Source organism: Coptis chinensis, chromosome 6, assembly GCF_015680905.1.
Source record: "Coptis chinensis isolate HL-2020 chromosome 6, ASM1568090v1, whole genome shotgun sequence".
NCBI lineage: Eukaryota > Viridiplantae > Streptophyta > Magnoliopsida > Ranunculales > Ranunculaceae > Coptis > Coptis chinensis.
Window position 1 is genome coordinate 89,169,320 of NC_141461.1, and position 17,117 is coordinate 89,186,436.

Below are 17,117 nucleotides of genomic sequence, written 5' to 3' on the forward strand. Positions count from 1 at the left end.
GACGGGATGTTGGATTCCGTCACGGACATAAAAATTGAAAAACAAGTTCAACGGAATGAAACATCCCGTCCCGAAATTTTCGAAAAAACCGAAAAATATGCTAGGCGAATCTAACATCCCGTCAGAAAAAAAACCCATTTTTTTTTAAAAAACACCGCGAGACGGAATCAACAATCCGGTTAACAAGTTGATAAACTTCGGTGGTTGGTTTCACCTTGTTGTTTTGAACTTCGGAAAACTATCACCGAGTTTTCAAAAGTTATCACTTCCCCCCTCTATCACTGCATTGCAAAGTTCAAATATGCTAGTTCAAAACTCGACGTGAGTTCACCGAACTTCTAACAAAGTTCAAAATTCGACAGAGTTCACCAAATATGCTACTTCAATCGAAACTCGATAAAGTTCAAAACTCGAAGAGTTCAAAACGACGGCGAGTTCACCGAATATGCTACTTCACCGAACTTCGAAGTTCACCGAACTCGACAGAGTTTAAAACCGAATATGCTACTTCACGAACTCGATATTTAAAACTCGACCGAGTTCAAAACTCGAGTTCACCGAATATACCAATTCAAAACTCGACAGAGTTCAAAACTCTGACAGAATACGGCATGAAGAATACGACAGAGTTCAAGCTAATTAAATACCATTAAAGCATGAAGAATACGGCAACGAAAATACCATTAAAGCTAATTAAATACCATTCAAACCCTTCAAGGAAATTTGCAAAATTATTACATGTTTATTTTGCAAAATACCATTCAATTTCGCGTTTTAAACAACAATATAAACAACATCCAAGAATAAAGTTGACTAGGTTTATTTCAAACGAATCCAAGCTAATTAAACAACAAATCAAACGAATTAAAAGTGGAAAAATACCTTATTCCAGAAGCTTGGTACGGTTTGGAGAAGAAGAAGCCGAGAGAGAGAGAGAGAGAACCAAATTTCGCGTTTTGGTGATTTTCGTTTTTTTTTATTTTGAAATAACACGAAATTTTGAAATATCGGTTTTATCAGTGAATTAGATCATCAGATCTTAAGGCAAGATCGGACGGCTGAGGAGAAGTGTGAGATAAGAGTGGCAATATTAGAGTGGCACTCTAGACAAACCGATATATATATGACTATGTAAAAATACATTTACATATAGTCGGGAAATTTTCAATCCCAAAAGGGTAAAAAAGAAAATAAAATAAAATGGGAAATAAAAACAGACCAGATTTTATCTCTTTTTTGGAAAACAGAGAGGTTATTTAACAAGACCTAAATAATAGGGAGGTTATGTGAAATGGGTCGATGGGAGGGAGTTTATACTCAACCGAGTTAGAACCAAGGGATGAGCCTCATTTCTTGGAATTTTTGTTACGAGTATACCTCTACTAGAAGTCCTAATTATTTTAGGAACTTTAGTACAAGCTAGTATATTTTCTCTATATAAAGACTCATGCCTGCTTTCTATCGACAATTGACATTGACTAAAAGAAGTCCATAAATTCAGTTACTTCATTTACCATGACAATCAAACAACTGTCCCAACGACTAAAATTGATGAAATCTCAGTGACGTCTAGTTCACCAGATAAACCTTGGAGGAGCACAAAGATTACTCCAGACCAAAGAGAACAATTCCTTAAGCGTTTACAACAGAAGGCAAGAGAGATAGAAAACGGTGTACAATTTGAAAACCTTATGCACAATTCAAAGAAACCTCGTGAGGGGATGACCATGGAGTCCACCATCATCAACTTCCGCCGGTTGGTTTACCGTAACAAGGTGTAGAGTTTCAAAGGGTTCAAAGTCAGGACACTTCTTCATTATCCTCGTCTCGTTCACCAAATAAACCTTGGAGCAGAGAGATTACTCCAGACCAAAGAGAACAATTCCTTAAGCGCTTACAACAGAAGGCAAGAGAGATAGAAAACGGTGTACAATTTGAAAACCCTATGCACAATTAAGCAAACCTCAGCGGGGATGACCATGGAGTCCACCATCATCAACTTCCGCCAGTTGGTTTATGACAACAAGGTGTAATGCAGTTTCAAGGGGTTCAAAGTCAGGACACTTCTTCATTATCCTCATCGTTCACCAGATAAACCTTGGAGCACAGAGATTACTCCAGACCAAAGAGAACGATTCCTTAAGCGCTTACAACAGAAGGCAAGAGAGATAGAAAATGGTGTACAATTTGAAAACCCTATGCATAATTCAGCAAAGCTCAGCGGGGATGACCATGGAGTCCACCATCATCAACTTCCGCCGGTTAGTTTACCGCAACAAGGTGTACAGTTTCAAGTGTTGGAGTTATCCCTCACATGAGGAAAAAATGATTTATGCTTGCGTGCATAAGCCTGAGCACGACCCGCGCTCAGAATAGGCTTGCCCAAGGCGCGACCCACGCTCATGCCTTGGTCGACCTCCAATACTTTCAATGCGACTCACGCGCCATGTATATTTTCAGAAGAATTCTATTTTTTATGGACCGTGAGTTAGCAATAAAGGTTAGGGTTTTTGGCAAAATCTAACACTCAGAAGAGACACGAAAATACACAAGAGCAAAGAGAGAAACCCAATCTTGAAAGCTATCAAGATTGAGAGATAACCTTTACAGAGATACAACCCTGTAAAGAGAGAGGAATGATCTAGTAAGGTGAGAGATTGCAAGGAGTGATTGTAATCTTCCTTCCCACTTTATAAAGGACTAGCTCTTATGGAAGTAGGCACCATTGGCTGAACCATGGTATATCTTTGTGTTGTGGTTTGCTTTTACTGCTTTACATTATTATCTGTTGTTAATAGTTGTTTAGCGAGTTGGGCATGTTAGTTTGGTTGTAGGGAATATTTAGATTGTTGTCTGGAGTTGAATTGAGTTCAAATACAAGTTATCTGTGTAGTAGGGAATCAATTGGTATTGGTATTAATCCCAACAAGTGGTATCAGAGCCTTGGTTAGATTAGCCTAGGGTGTTATCCAAATCTTAGTCAGAAGGTGTTTGACAAAATTCCTGAGAAAAGATTTGAGTTTAAATAATTTGTAGAAATGGACCATTCCATGAACACTCACATGACAAGTATGAATAGAAAGAACTACACCATTTGGAAAGCCAAGATGGAAGATTTGCTTTATTGCAAGGACTTGGCACAACCCATTGAGAATGGAGGAGAAAGACCAGAAACAGTTGCTGCGGCTGAGTGGAGCAAGCTTGACAGAAAAGCAATTGGGTACATTCGACAGTGGATTGACGACAGTGTCTTTCACCATGTATCCTAAGAGACTACAACTTTTGGCTTGTGGAAGAAACTCGAAGATCTTTATGAGAGGAAGTCGGGCGGAAATAAAGTGTTGGTCGTTAAGAAGTTTGCCGACACGAAGTACCAAGAATGTTCTTCAATGTCTGAGCATCTTAACGAATTACATAATACCATCAATCAGATGTATTTGATGAAGATTAATTTGGGAGACGAAGTTGAGGCTTTGTTTCTATTAGGCTCTCTACCCAAAAGTTGGGAGACATTAGCAGTCTCTCTACACGGAGCAGCCAAGGATGGAATCGTTACCATGGAGATGGCTACCGTGTCTTTGTTGAATGAGAATACTAGAAAGAGTTCAAAAGGCAGCTCCTCTTGCTCAGAGATCCTTGTCACAGAGAAACAGGGGAGAGGTAGATACAGAAAACCATCTCGTTCTAGAGGTGATGACAGAAGTAAATCTAGGGGTGAAGCTAGAACTCCTAAGGCAGAGAGGCAATGTTACTATTGTGCCACCAATGGCCACTTCCAGATAGAGCAATTAATCAAGAGGGATGAGAAGAATAACTGTGTACATGAAGACATGGTGCAGAGGAACGAAAACACAGGCAAAGATACTACCGCACTAGTCGATGACCTAGTGGGAATTGTGGTGTGTGCTGTCTTAGTACCTCATGTCAGGATACAGAGTGGGTGATAGATACAGGAGTATCCTATCATGTCACACCGCACATGGGATTCTTCACTACCTACAACTGTGGTTAATATGGTGAAGTGAAGATTGGTAACAGTGGCGTCTCAAAGATTATAGGCATTAGAGATGTTCATGTAGAAACCAATGTCGGCTACACCTTGACACTCAAGGATGTAAGACATGTCCCTGACATTCGGCTAAGCCTAATTTTGGCTGAGAAATTAGATGACGATGGCTTTGTAAACTAGTTTGGTAACGGGGTATGGAAACTAAGCAAAGGTTCCATTGTAGCAGCCAGAGGGAAGAAAACTTGCTCTCTTTACAAAACATAGGCTAGTTTGTGTAAAGCAGAAGTGAATGCGGTAGAAGAAGAAGCTTCCTCCGAACTGTGGTACAAGAGACTGTGTCATATGGGCATAAAAGGGATGGAAGTTCTTGCAAAGCAAAATGCCTTGCCAGACATTAAAGGTACACATTTAAATACATGTACTCACTGTTTGGTAGGAAAGCAACACAGGGTGTCTTTCCAAAGATTCCTGATCTTTGCACTTTTCAGTGTTTTTAGAAGTTGACTTACTACGTGCTAAAACTCAATAATTCCTTACTCACTTTTTTTTTTTTCTTTGAGAATGTCGGTCTAGTTCGAAAGGGATTTCGTTCCAACTTCTAAGACAAGAATTTAAATGATCACAACCGAATCTACACTTTGGAGAACTAAGTGAGAAGGATTTTATAGATAGATTTTTTTTACACAAGTTATCTAAAATTTGTAAGTTTGTTTATAGTTAAATGAAAGAGAGAGAGAGAGGGAAGGATTAATCCTACTCATGCAAGGCCTAGCTACAAGTCTTTTTAGAAACAGGTCACTACCATCTCAAATCCCTAACATAATATACCTATCTCTAAACATATCATGCTAGCATGTAGAATTGAAATGATATTTCATCTGAAATATCATTCCAACTCCTAGTTCTACTTTACAACAATTGATCGGGATAATTGTCAATCTCATCATTTTGGGATAGGATGAAAAATAGAACCTAAGTCTTTTAAGTAGTGATTTTTGGAATCCTAAATTTGTAGCATGATCCTCACATGAGTATCATTAACCCTCCCCTTGGGAGAGTTTTAGCTCATGATCCTAGGATTGAATTAAACTACAAGAAGATATGTGAAAAAAAAAAAGAAAGAGAATGAAACAAGAAAACTACAACCTGTTTACCTAAATGAAGAAGAGTTTATTAAAACTAGAGAGAGAGTTCCCCATTAACAAGTTACAAGCTTTTCTCTAAAAACTAAGAACTAAAAAACAAAATTAAAGACATGGATGTAAATGAAAAAGTAAAAGTCAAAGAAGTAAAAGCTACCAACTCCCAAAATCAGCCCCCTTTACATAAGAGAGAAACACTCTCCTCTCATTTATTTCTCACTTATCCACAACTAACTCCCATTTGACACCTTTCATTTTTTTAGATAATCATCACCTAAATCCAACTAACTCATTAACTTCATGCAAGGTGTCAAAATTGCACCAATTATTTGCACCTTTGTCTTGACTTGCATGATGACTCATCAAATCTTATGGGCCCCTTAGTGGGTCCACGAGGTCCGATGGCATCCGGTCTTTTGGCATTTTTACAACTTCCCCGCCTATTTGTAGAGTTCATCGACCGATCGTCCGGAGCAGCTCACTCGTCCGATTCGAGTCCCGGGTTCAAGAGATATGAGCTTCAAAAGTTTGATCGCATGTAATCCCGATTTTTCGATTGGATTATGTACTATTTGAGTCTTTGGGCTTTAGTCCGAATTTGTTGGGCTTCACATGGCTTGATCGGAAGGCATGTGTATACTCCCTATTCCGTGCTTAAATGCTGGCTTTATCATAATTTTACATTAGTTGCTCTAACCTGCAAAAAGCCGAAGATGCGATTATTTCATGATTATTAAGCACAAAATTGACCGAAATATTATCTACTGTGTTTTATAATTGTTTGGGTGCTTATCAATTCCCATCTCACAGAAAGGACAATGTTCTTGAACTAGTGCACATAGACTTATGTGGTCCTATAAAAGTGAAGTCCCATGGGGAAGCTTCATACTTCGTGACCTTTATTGATGATGCGTTAAGAAAGATATGGGCCTATAGTTTGAAGACCAAGGATGAAGTACTTGGGCGTGTTTGAGAAATTCCACAGCATGGTGGAAAGAGAGACTGGGAAGTTGTTGAAGTGTATTCGCTCAGATAATGGGGGTGAGTACATTGGGCCGTTTGAAAAGTATTGCCAGAGTTATGGGATTCGTCATTAGTAGACCGTTCCCAAGACACCGCAACAGAATGGAATAGCAGAGAGAATGAACCGTACCATTGTAGAGAGGATGAGATGCATGCTATCTCACTCTAAGCTACCTAGAACCTATTGGGTAGAAGCAATGCGTACAGCCGTGCATGTGATTAACCTATCGCCGTTGAAGCCTCTGAATAGTGACTATCCAGAGAGAGTATGGTCAGGCAGAGATGTTGATTATGGATACTTGAAGGTATTTGGGTGCAGGGCATTTGTGCATATTCTGAAGGATGAGAGATCCAAGCTTGATGACAAAGCCAAGCAATGCATTTTTCTGGGTTATGGAGATGAAAAGTTTGGTTACAAACTCTATGATCCGATTAACAAGAAGGTAATCCGAAGTCGAGATGTTGTGTTCCTGGAAGACCAAACCATAGCAGACTTTGAGGAGGGTGAGAAGCTATAGGCTTTCACTAATGATCTTGTTGATTCAGAACTAGAAGTTCCTACTGTGGAACGTGCAGAAGGCATTGAGAATGCAAAGAACAATGAGTTTGAAGCTCATGATGAGAATCCTATTGCTCATGATGGGATAGAACCTATTGGTATAGAAGATTCAGATGAGATGCATGAACCACCACCAGAGTAAGCAGAAGTGCATCCTCCTAAGGCACCAGCAGATGGGGCAAGCAGGTCAAATAGAGATAGATAGCTTCAACCAGGAATCCACCACATACGTACGTTCTACTATCGGATGGTGGAGAACCTATGTCTATCAAGATGCACTTTGTCACAGCTCGAATTTCTAAACAATTACAAAGTGAATATTTAAAATATAAATATCTCAAACATCACTATGTCCAATTGTCTAAAAACCCAGGCTATGACAGGGTGGATACAACACATGCCAAAACCGAAAACCCACATCATAAAGAATCAACTTAACAACAAAAATCTCCAAAATTTCTCAACCATCACTTTATTAAAAGACTATCTTCCATCCCAATAAAACATCAAACAAACTCTAAGAATAAAAGGTCTTCAACATCGTATTCTCATATCATGCTGAATATGAAACTACATTATTACATACTTCCAAAAAGATCAGACCTAATAAAAGAACTAACGAACTGCTCCAGGAAACAAATCCAAATCAATCATCGTGGTTTCACTGCCTTCCACCTATGTTCCCAAGAACACACCCACGTTGCCAAAACAAAGCAAACATGGGTCAGCAAAATGGAATTTGCTGGTATGAGTAGACTAACCACATAAAAACGATGTCATACTTTAATTATCCAAACAATCACTTTATATTTTCCCATAACTTAATCATTCTCAGCTTGGAAGACAGGTAGTTCCGTCATTTCAACCAGCATAGTTTCTTCCCAAGCAAGACGTCCATTCTATTAACTCATTATAATAACTCATCTTAATAACTTAGTAATTGAATTAAATCTTACCGATATCCACTTTTGTATAAGGGTAGGACAACGTCCCTGCACAAAATATTATTAAGTTTTACCCTCCTGCAAATGGAAATTAGAAATTCTAAATAAACATATGTAAATATCCTATCAATATTCAAATGTAAGTCCAAGCACACCCGTACAATCAAATCAATTTCTCTTATTAATTACTCGATTACTTTTCTTATACACCCACCATTTAGTACCTATGTACCTTAGGTTATTCCCTACACATTCAAGGAATACCCAACCCTACATTCCCGTACACTCAAGGAATACAACTAACCCACAAGGCGAATACCTTAGTTCCTCTCTAGGGCAGTCCAAACAATCTGGTCATTCATGCACATTCAATGAATACCCGGGTCATTCATGACACAGTCAATGAATACCCCTTTATAACACTAACGGGCCATTTATGGCACATTCAATAAATGCCCACATAGCATATGATATCATTAGTCATAAAATCTCATTTCCAAAACTTGAGGCGCGGAGAGATTCTAAAAGGGTGCGGTAAATTTGTTTACGCATTATTGAACTTTATTGTATATATTATTTCAGAGAATGGAGGAGTATCTTGTTTCTTGTATTATTGTTTACGCGTTATTAATATATCAATGTCTAAGTGTCATAGTGTCGTATATCATAAAAGACTGAACTATCACATAGTAGTTAATACACGTACACACGTATATATATAAAGTCTTAGCCCAAAGCCAAGCACGCTTATAGCACTAGACCTATCCCAATAGACCTAATCATAGCCAAGTAAAAGGTCTTTATGTCTATGTCTCTTAAAATTTAAATCTCGTCACGTGTCCAAAATTTGATAAAATCAACGTCAAATCTCTCTTAGAAAATGACGAACCAATTATACATACTTTCGTAACATTTTAGCATTAGATTTGTCCATACAATTTACAACATAAAACATAGCACAATTCAATAGTCAAAAGTTCATAATCAAAGCCCGAAACCAAAACCCAAAAGTCTAAATATTTAAAGGAGACCCCATTGGATATATTTTAATTTATATGGCTGGCCCAAAACAATATTAGAAACTGGCCAAAGAAATCACAACTTAGTTTCGGCCCAAAGAACTAAATAGATTCGGCCCAACAACAAAAGAAAATGACCTAGCCCAAAACAATTAAATGATTTGGCCTAAAGAAAAATAAGATCTCAAGCCCAAAAACTAATAGGCTTCGCCCAACACAAGAAAAAGAGAATTGGCCCGGGGAAACATTCTAAGTTAATTTCCCCAACAAAAAACAGACCTATGGTTTTCGCCCAAGCCCTCCTCGGGGATCTCTTCTTCTTCCCACCAACTCCTCTATTCGCCACCACCAATCCCAACCTCATCCCAACAGTTTGACTCCTCCCTAAAAACCCAGTATGCCGATACCATCCAATTTAAATTCTATCACTCCTCCAAAATCGCATTTTGACGCCATTAATGGACATTCAAGCTTCAACAGCACCATTAACAGCCTTCACACACACACTACACTACTCCATCACCAACAATCCATTCCAATACTCAACCAAAACCACAACAACAAAGTTCAAATAATCTAAGCTACTAGGCGATTTCTCTGGCCGCCATTAATGCCCTTCTAAAGCTCCAACAGCCCCGACATCAACCAAACATCAACAAACAATCCACAATCAACCAAATCAATACTATATATATACAAGTTCAAACATAATTTACAAGACGATTCTTTCCTTTGGGGCATTCACTGCCATTAACAACCTCCAGAGGTCGAACAGTTCTAACAGTTTCACAAATAAACTTCCAGAGTTTTTACTAATTAAGCAAATTAATATAAATGACCTCTAACTCGTTTAACAAATTCGATAGGATGAAAAGATATCGACAGTAAGCATAACAGAAATATATTGAAATATATTGAATGGAAACAAAGCTCTGACAGTAACCGTAGTTTCGGTGAAATAGATTTAAAAATATAACTACTCACCTCTGTTGTGTTTACGAGCGGTGTGAAGAAATAAAAACTTGAGAACGAAAAACGCCACGTAACAATTGTCAGAAAACAATCATAATAACCATTGTCATTCTCTCCTTTTTCCACTATGTGTAAAACTCTCTCTTTCCCTGTTTAAAACTCTCCGTGTAAACTCCTGTGTTTTCAAACTCCCCTTAAAACAAGGAATGGAAGTTTATCTCTTAACCCTACTGGGTTTCCTATCCTTACTAATATATATCCTATCTTTTGTTTTATCTATCCTTACTATTATTATAATTATAATAATAATAATAATATTATTATTATGGTAATAGGAAAAGTAAAAGTAAAACACGGGGTGTTATACACTTGAAGATACAGACAAAGAGAAGTGGTTGAAGGCCATGCATGACGAGATATATTCTTTGCATAAGAATTATACTTATGAGTTAGTTGAGAAACCATAAGGACAAAAAATTCTCAAGAATAAGTGGATATACAAAGTCAAGCATGAGGAGAACAATCCTCACCCAAGGCACAAAGCTCACCTTATTGTGAAGGGATTCGGTCAAAGGAAAATGATTGACTTTGATAAGATTTTCTCTCCTGTAGTGAAGATGACTACTATCTGGGTAGTATTGGGTATGACCGAAAGTATGAACCTAGAGGTTGAGCAGCTAGATGTTAAGACAATTTTTCTTCATGAAGACCTTGAAGAAGATGTATACATGGACCAGCCAAAGGGGTTTGAGGTCAAAGGTAAAGAGCACCTAGTATACAAGTTGATAAAGAGCTTGTATGGGTTGAAGCAAACACCAAGGTAGTGGTACATAAAGTTTGATTCCTTTATGGCGAAGCAAGGATATAAGAAGTCTGCTTCTGATCATTGTGTGTTTGTTCAGAGATTTCCAGATGGGGAGTTATTGCTGTATGTGGATGATATGTTGATAGTTAGCCCAAATATCAACAAGATATCCAAACTGAAGAAAGACTTGAGTAAGTCCTTTGAAATGAAGGATTTGGGTCAAGCAAAGCAGATACTTGGGATACGGATCACTCGTGACAGAAAGAGTGGGAAGTTGTGGCTTTCTCAAGAAAGCTACATTAAAAAGGTGTTGAAGAGATTCAATATGGATCAAGCGAAGCCAGTCAGTTATTTGCTTGGTGGCCAGTTCTGTATGACCAAAGAGCTGTGTCCAAAGGGTGAGCATAAGCAGAGTCAAATGGAAAAGATTCCTTATGCATCCGCAGTGGACAGGTTGATGTACGCAATGGTGTGTACAAGACCGGATATTGCTTTCGCTGTTAGTGTTGTAAGCCGTTTTCTGTCAAATCCGGGGAAGGACCATTGGGAAGGTGTTAAGTAGATATTGAGATATCTCAAGGGAACTTCCAAATCATGTTTGTGCTTTGGTTGAAGTAAGCCCTTACTTGAAGGCTACACTGATGCAAACATGGCAGGTGATGTTGACTCGATGAAGTCCACCTCCGATTATCTGGTTACTTTTACAGGGGGAGCAGTTTCTTGGCAATCAAAGTTGTAAAAGTGTGTTGCCCTCTCCACTACAGAAGCCGAGTATATTGCAGCCACTGAGTGTTTCAAAGAGTTGCTATGGATGAAGAGGTTCTTTGATAAACTAGGGCTAAAGCATAAACAATTTGTAGTTCTATGTGACAGTCAGAGCGTCATCCATTTGAGTAAGAATTTGAGTTTCCATTCTAGATCCAAGCACATACATGTGCGTTATCATTGGATTAGAGAAGTACTCGAAGACAAGCATTTGTGTATCGAGAAGATCTATACCGACAAGAACGGGTCGGATATGATGACCAAAGTCTTACCGGAAGGTAAGTTTGATGTTTGTTGTGCTACCCGGAATGGTAGCAGACTCCTGCCGGAATGGTAGCAGACTCCTCCTATTGATTTGGAAATTGCATGGAGGTCTCCCCCCTAACTATTTGGGAGGGGGAGATTGTTGGAGTTATCCCTCACATAAGGAGAAAAGGATTTATGCTTGAGTGCATAAGCCTGAGCGCAACTCGTGCTCAGAATAGGCCTGCCCAAGGCGCGACCCGCCATTCCTTGGTCGACCTCCAGTACTTTCAGTGCGACCCGTGATCGACTTGGCCTTGCCCAAGGCGCGACCCGCGCTCATGTCTATTTTTAAAAGAATTCTATTTTTTGTGGACCGCGAGTTTGCAATAAAGGTTAGGGTTTTTGGCAAAACCTAACACTTAGAAGAGACACGAAATTACACAAGAACAAAGAGAGAAACCCAATTTTGAAAGCTATCAAGATTGAGAGATAACCTTTACAGAGATACAACCCTGTAAAGAGAGAGGAGTGATCTAGTAAGGTGAGAGACTATAAGGACTGATTGTAATCTTTCTTTCCACTTTATAAAGGACTAGCTCTTATGGAAGTAGGCACCATTGGCCGAACCACGATATATCTTTGTGTTGTGGTTTGCTTTTACTGCTTTACATTATTAACTGTTATTAATAGTTGTTTAGCGAGTTGGGCATGTTAATTTGGTTGTAGGGAATATTTAGATTGTTGTCTGGAGTTGAATTGAGTTCAAATACGAGTTATCTGTGTAGTGGGGAATCGATTGGTATTGGTATTAACCCAAACATCAAGGGGTTCAAGGTCAGGAAACTTCTTCATTATCCTTGTCTCGTTCACCAGATAAACCTTGGAGCACAGAGATTACTCCGGACCAAAGAGAGCGATTCCTTAAGCGCTTACAGGAGCTAGCAAAGATTTATGGAGACAATTGTAAACAACTTGAAAAATCTGTGCACAATTTATCAACGCGGTATTGAAAGTTCCGATAGTTAAGTTGTCCATTCTTAGTTTCTTATAGCTCAATTTGAATTTTACAGTATATGGAAATAGTTAATTTGAATTTAATTGATCAATAAGATGAAGTGTTTGTATATTTTATGTGTTTTGTAATAGCTATTTTACTAGATTTTGGATCTTTAAAATATTTTGCCTACTAAAACAGTTGATGGTCTGCCTTATTACTTGTATCCTTATCATATGCGTATAATTGAAAGTTGACATAGTTTATGAGATGTCCATACTTACTCCACAGTGCCATATAATGATTCTGAATTTGGTCATCGTCAAAAGGCACTATAGAAGCAAGGAAAATGAGTTAAAATACTCATTTTAAAATATTGTTCCCTTTAAGTGTTGTTAAAAGTTTTCCTATGCACTCTGCGAAGGTGTCTGGGTTAGTTTTAAATTAAAATGCTCATAGTCAGTGTTGATACAGTCTGATGATCTTTGTGAGCGAAGTAATTAATGGCATTTTGAACCCAAGGATATATCGAAGAAGGGTTGAAGTATGCATAACCATTCCCAACGCTGTCATATTACGTGCATTGCATTGAATGCCTGTTAGATCCAAGGGAGTCACTACACCTCACAAATGAGAAACTTTGAAGTATCCATCCAAGTAGGACTTCCAAAACCCTTTTCTCCTGCGTAACCTTCTGACCCTTCACACTTATTGCATCTGTCTTTGTCCTTGATGTTCTATCCAGTTCTATTGCACTTATTGCATGGATACTGCATTTGCTGAATCCTACCAGGGTGAATTTGCCTACTTGAAACCTTCGTACCAGAACATTGACAGCCAGAATACTCTATTGAAGCACCAGATTTAGATCCCTTATTACTTTTGCACTTGGAGCAGAGGACGTTACGTGAAAATGATAACTTCTTAGATGTTCCACTGTAAAGATCTTCAAGCGATACCTTCAATGGACGGACTAAATCCTCTCCCTTCCTCTGCCTCCTTCCTCTACTGCCATCGCCACCACCAAAGAGTCGTGGCCTCCAGCTCCATGGGGAAATCATCCATTGATTGCATCCTCACCATACTGGTCATATATTTCACGCTTCTCTGGATCACTCAAAATTTCATAAACGTAGCTAACTCCTTAAATTTCTCTGGATCTCCATCCTTATCAGGATAATTCTTAATAACAACTTTCTCTTCAAATCATCTTGTAATACATTCTTTGAAACACCCAAAGTCTCATAATACTTTGTGTTATCACTTTTCGGTGGTACTCTCCCTTGAAACATCTTCACAATACCTTTTCAAGCAAAAGCAGTGACAACGAAGACATATAAAGAGTAGATATTTTTTTTTATGTTCTTTTTGGACTACCACTTATTCTACTTATATATACATGAGTTTACAGTGTTTTATATTACGATAATAGTCAGAAAATCATCACTTTTGTCGATTTTGAAATTTGCCCCTCCCAGTTTGTGTCGATTTTGTAATTTTTCCTAAAAACTTCCTTGCCCAAGAACAAAAAGCAGCTTGCTATCACTCCAATTTGTCTTTCTTCAATGTTGATCTGCTGCCAAAATTGAAAATTCTCATTGCTTCTCGCAGCTTCACGCTCCTTGTATTGAAAACTCATGTGGTAACTAATTTATTATGTATCAAATCACTGTTTCCACATCTTTTCACACGGTAACTAAGGTTTGTTCAGTTACTTCAGAATAATATTCTCAGCACCTGTGATCTCTTGCTTTGCAACCAAGATAGATCCATATATCCGAAAATGCTAGTGCCCATGTTGAGTATGTGACCAAGTAGATTATCTCCATTCTAGCACCATACCCTCAGCGAACCCAAGCTTAGTTGCAACGGCGACACCGACTTTTCTAATAAATATGCATATTTTGCATCCAAATTACCTATAGAAACGAAAGAAAAAACAGTTCTAATTGAACCAATAGCTTGTTCTGCAACACCGCCCGCTTTTCTATATGAAGCCTTCAAATGCACTAAATGCGGTAGCATCACGTAATGTTAAAGTCATAGTTGTGGGCAACACATGCCATATGAAGTAAAAAAGTTTCATCCTACTAATTAAGACTTTGCATAGAAGTAAGGGTATGATGCCAAGTCCTGTTAATTGCTTTTTCCTCGTGTAGTGCTCTAATTGTTTTAAAAATGCACCAAACATACCTGCAATGAACTTTCACGCTTTGATCAGGTTGGATGAGAATATGGCTAAATGTCAGGTGAAAGTCGTATATTCCTCATGCATTTCTTGTTGATGAATCTAATATATGGACTACCACTCAAAAGGATGATTTTATAATGAAATCAAATTGTGCAGCTTGCTCTAAAAGCAGGTGTCTTTTATGATAAGGTGTTAAACATGACCATCTGGGGAAACCACTAGACAACTCAAGTCATCAAATTGGCTCCATGAATCATTTGCAAATACATGAAAGAAAATTTCCAATAATTGATAGATCTAATTGATTAATCTTATTTGCTACTTTAGATTTGATTCTTTTTGTTTTGCGGAATCCCATTTCACGTTGGGAGAATTGTCCAATAACATGGCTAGGAAGATTTTATCGCTTCATCAACAGCCCAAATTGTGCAAAATATGAGCTCCAGACATGGTTGAGGTTTGTTTTGCCGGCCTCATCTTTATTCTCAAGTGCAAATCTTCACATTCCCTACTGTTGTTTACATCAAATTATGAAACTTTAGGTTCAATGTAGATTGGTGGTTAACAAGTACGATTGTTCAAGCGTAAGTCCTTCCAGCTAGTCGAAAATTCCCATGTGAAGAACTTTGTGCATGATTTTGCATAGTATGCACAATTGGCTTTGGAGGTCGCATAAATAAATGTAAAATGTCCAAATTTAATGGAATCATGGTGTTGATATGCCAAACTTCCTCAACTTTCAAAACATATCGATTATGCCATTTTGTGTTGTTTGGCCTTACCTACTATATATGCGTTTATATTGATGTAATTGTCAATTCCATCCCATCCCAAGTACCCAATATCAACCACTTCAGGGTGCTATATCAGGTGTATCTTGGTTTCAACTTTTTCAATCAGATAGGGTATGAGGCCATCATATCAAGACCACACAAACCTTCTTTGGCATCAACGTCCCTCATCATTTTAATGTATCATTGGTCACCCCAATCAAGACCTCATGAATTCTTCACCAGTCAATATATAGTAGTTAGTACCATCGTCACTTGTTCCATAGCTAACAACAGTAACGAAAACAGGGAAACAGGTTGGTTGGCTACGACTTTTAATAATAATGAGTTCTCATTGGTACGAACATCTTCATAACCATTAATCTTTGCAGCGTGCATGGTTGTTTCATTAACTTCACATGTACCATTTAGTCAACATCATATACAAGACCTCCATTGTGCTGAATGAACTTAAAAGCATCGTCCATGTAACCACCCAAGCATACCCAGTTCTCACCTTCGTTGTCGCAGTCCAGAAGCTCTTACTCAAATAGAGATACTAACTTATTACGTATTGTGATTTGGGTTATCCCTTCAATTGCTACCACTGCACGACAGAGAATGCCCAACAACTTCCTACATTCAAGAAGAAAAGAAATGAACGTAGGCAATGGAATTGAAATTGATTTATGTAAACATTATTATAGCTGAAACACAAAGGTTGCATGTGTTATAATTGCATAGGCACATGAGAATTCTAAACGTAAAAAAATAATAAATAACTGACCAAAGAAATTGTCCCTTACCACAACTTCCTTGGGTTTTGACAAGGGTTACTATACCTTCCTTTGTCCAATCCAAGCTACTAGGTACAACTGATAAATTCTCATACTTTAAAGATTTTTGTTTCAAAAATCATTTTTAAAGACATTTTGAAACCATTGTATGAGGCCTTATATTCTTCGTTTGTTTGGTCTCCAAATTTATTTATACTTAAGAGCGTTTGATCGATTTCTAGTATTCTTGGAAGAGAGAATACGTTCAACATTGTCCTTAAATTTTCATTCTTAAGTCATCATTAGGTTCCAGATTTTTTAAATGCAAGAATAATTGGCTTGCCTGTGAAGGATGTTATCAAGGACTCAAATGTTTAGAAAAAGATTTAACATCCAGAAGGTAAAATTGTAAAATCTTTGACAAAATTGAAATAAAGTGTAAATAACACTATAGTATTAACGTCACATTTAATATAACTCAGGAGCTTAAATCATTTGTAAAGAGAAGGAGTGTTGATTAAAAAATGGAGTAGATGGATCTTCAGCCCTATCAACAACCATCTCAAATGTTGATGCCATAAGGTCACTTGATTGTGACTCCCACTCATGAGGGTGATTGGTTTTCTACGGGGCTTGACTGTGTGTTAGTTTAAATGTATGTAGTAGTCAGGAAGCTCAAGAGTAGGAGGAAAGATGTAAGTGTGGAACTTTTCAGAGCTAATGTCAAGGGCAAGAATACGACGCTTCTTACACTCATATTTCTATCTCTCATCTTGAGATTAGGATTAGAACCTCGGAATATTGGACTTAGCCATTTTAGTCTCCACTTTGTACAGATGGTTGTTCATAATCTAGCTTGAAGTAGTGCTTTGCTTTAATCATTCCAGAAAGAAAGGCACCAA

General features: G+C 38.0%; 1 pseudogene; it reads right to left on the reverse strand.

Annotated features, from left to right (window-relative positions):
- Positions 1 to 13,052: 13,052 nt before the first annotated feature.
- LOC147495247 (dnaJ protein homolog pseudogene) lies at positions 13,053 to 13,770 on the reverse strand (annotated as a pseudogene).
- Positions 13,771 to 17,117: the final 3,347 nt, after the last annotated feature.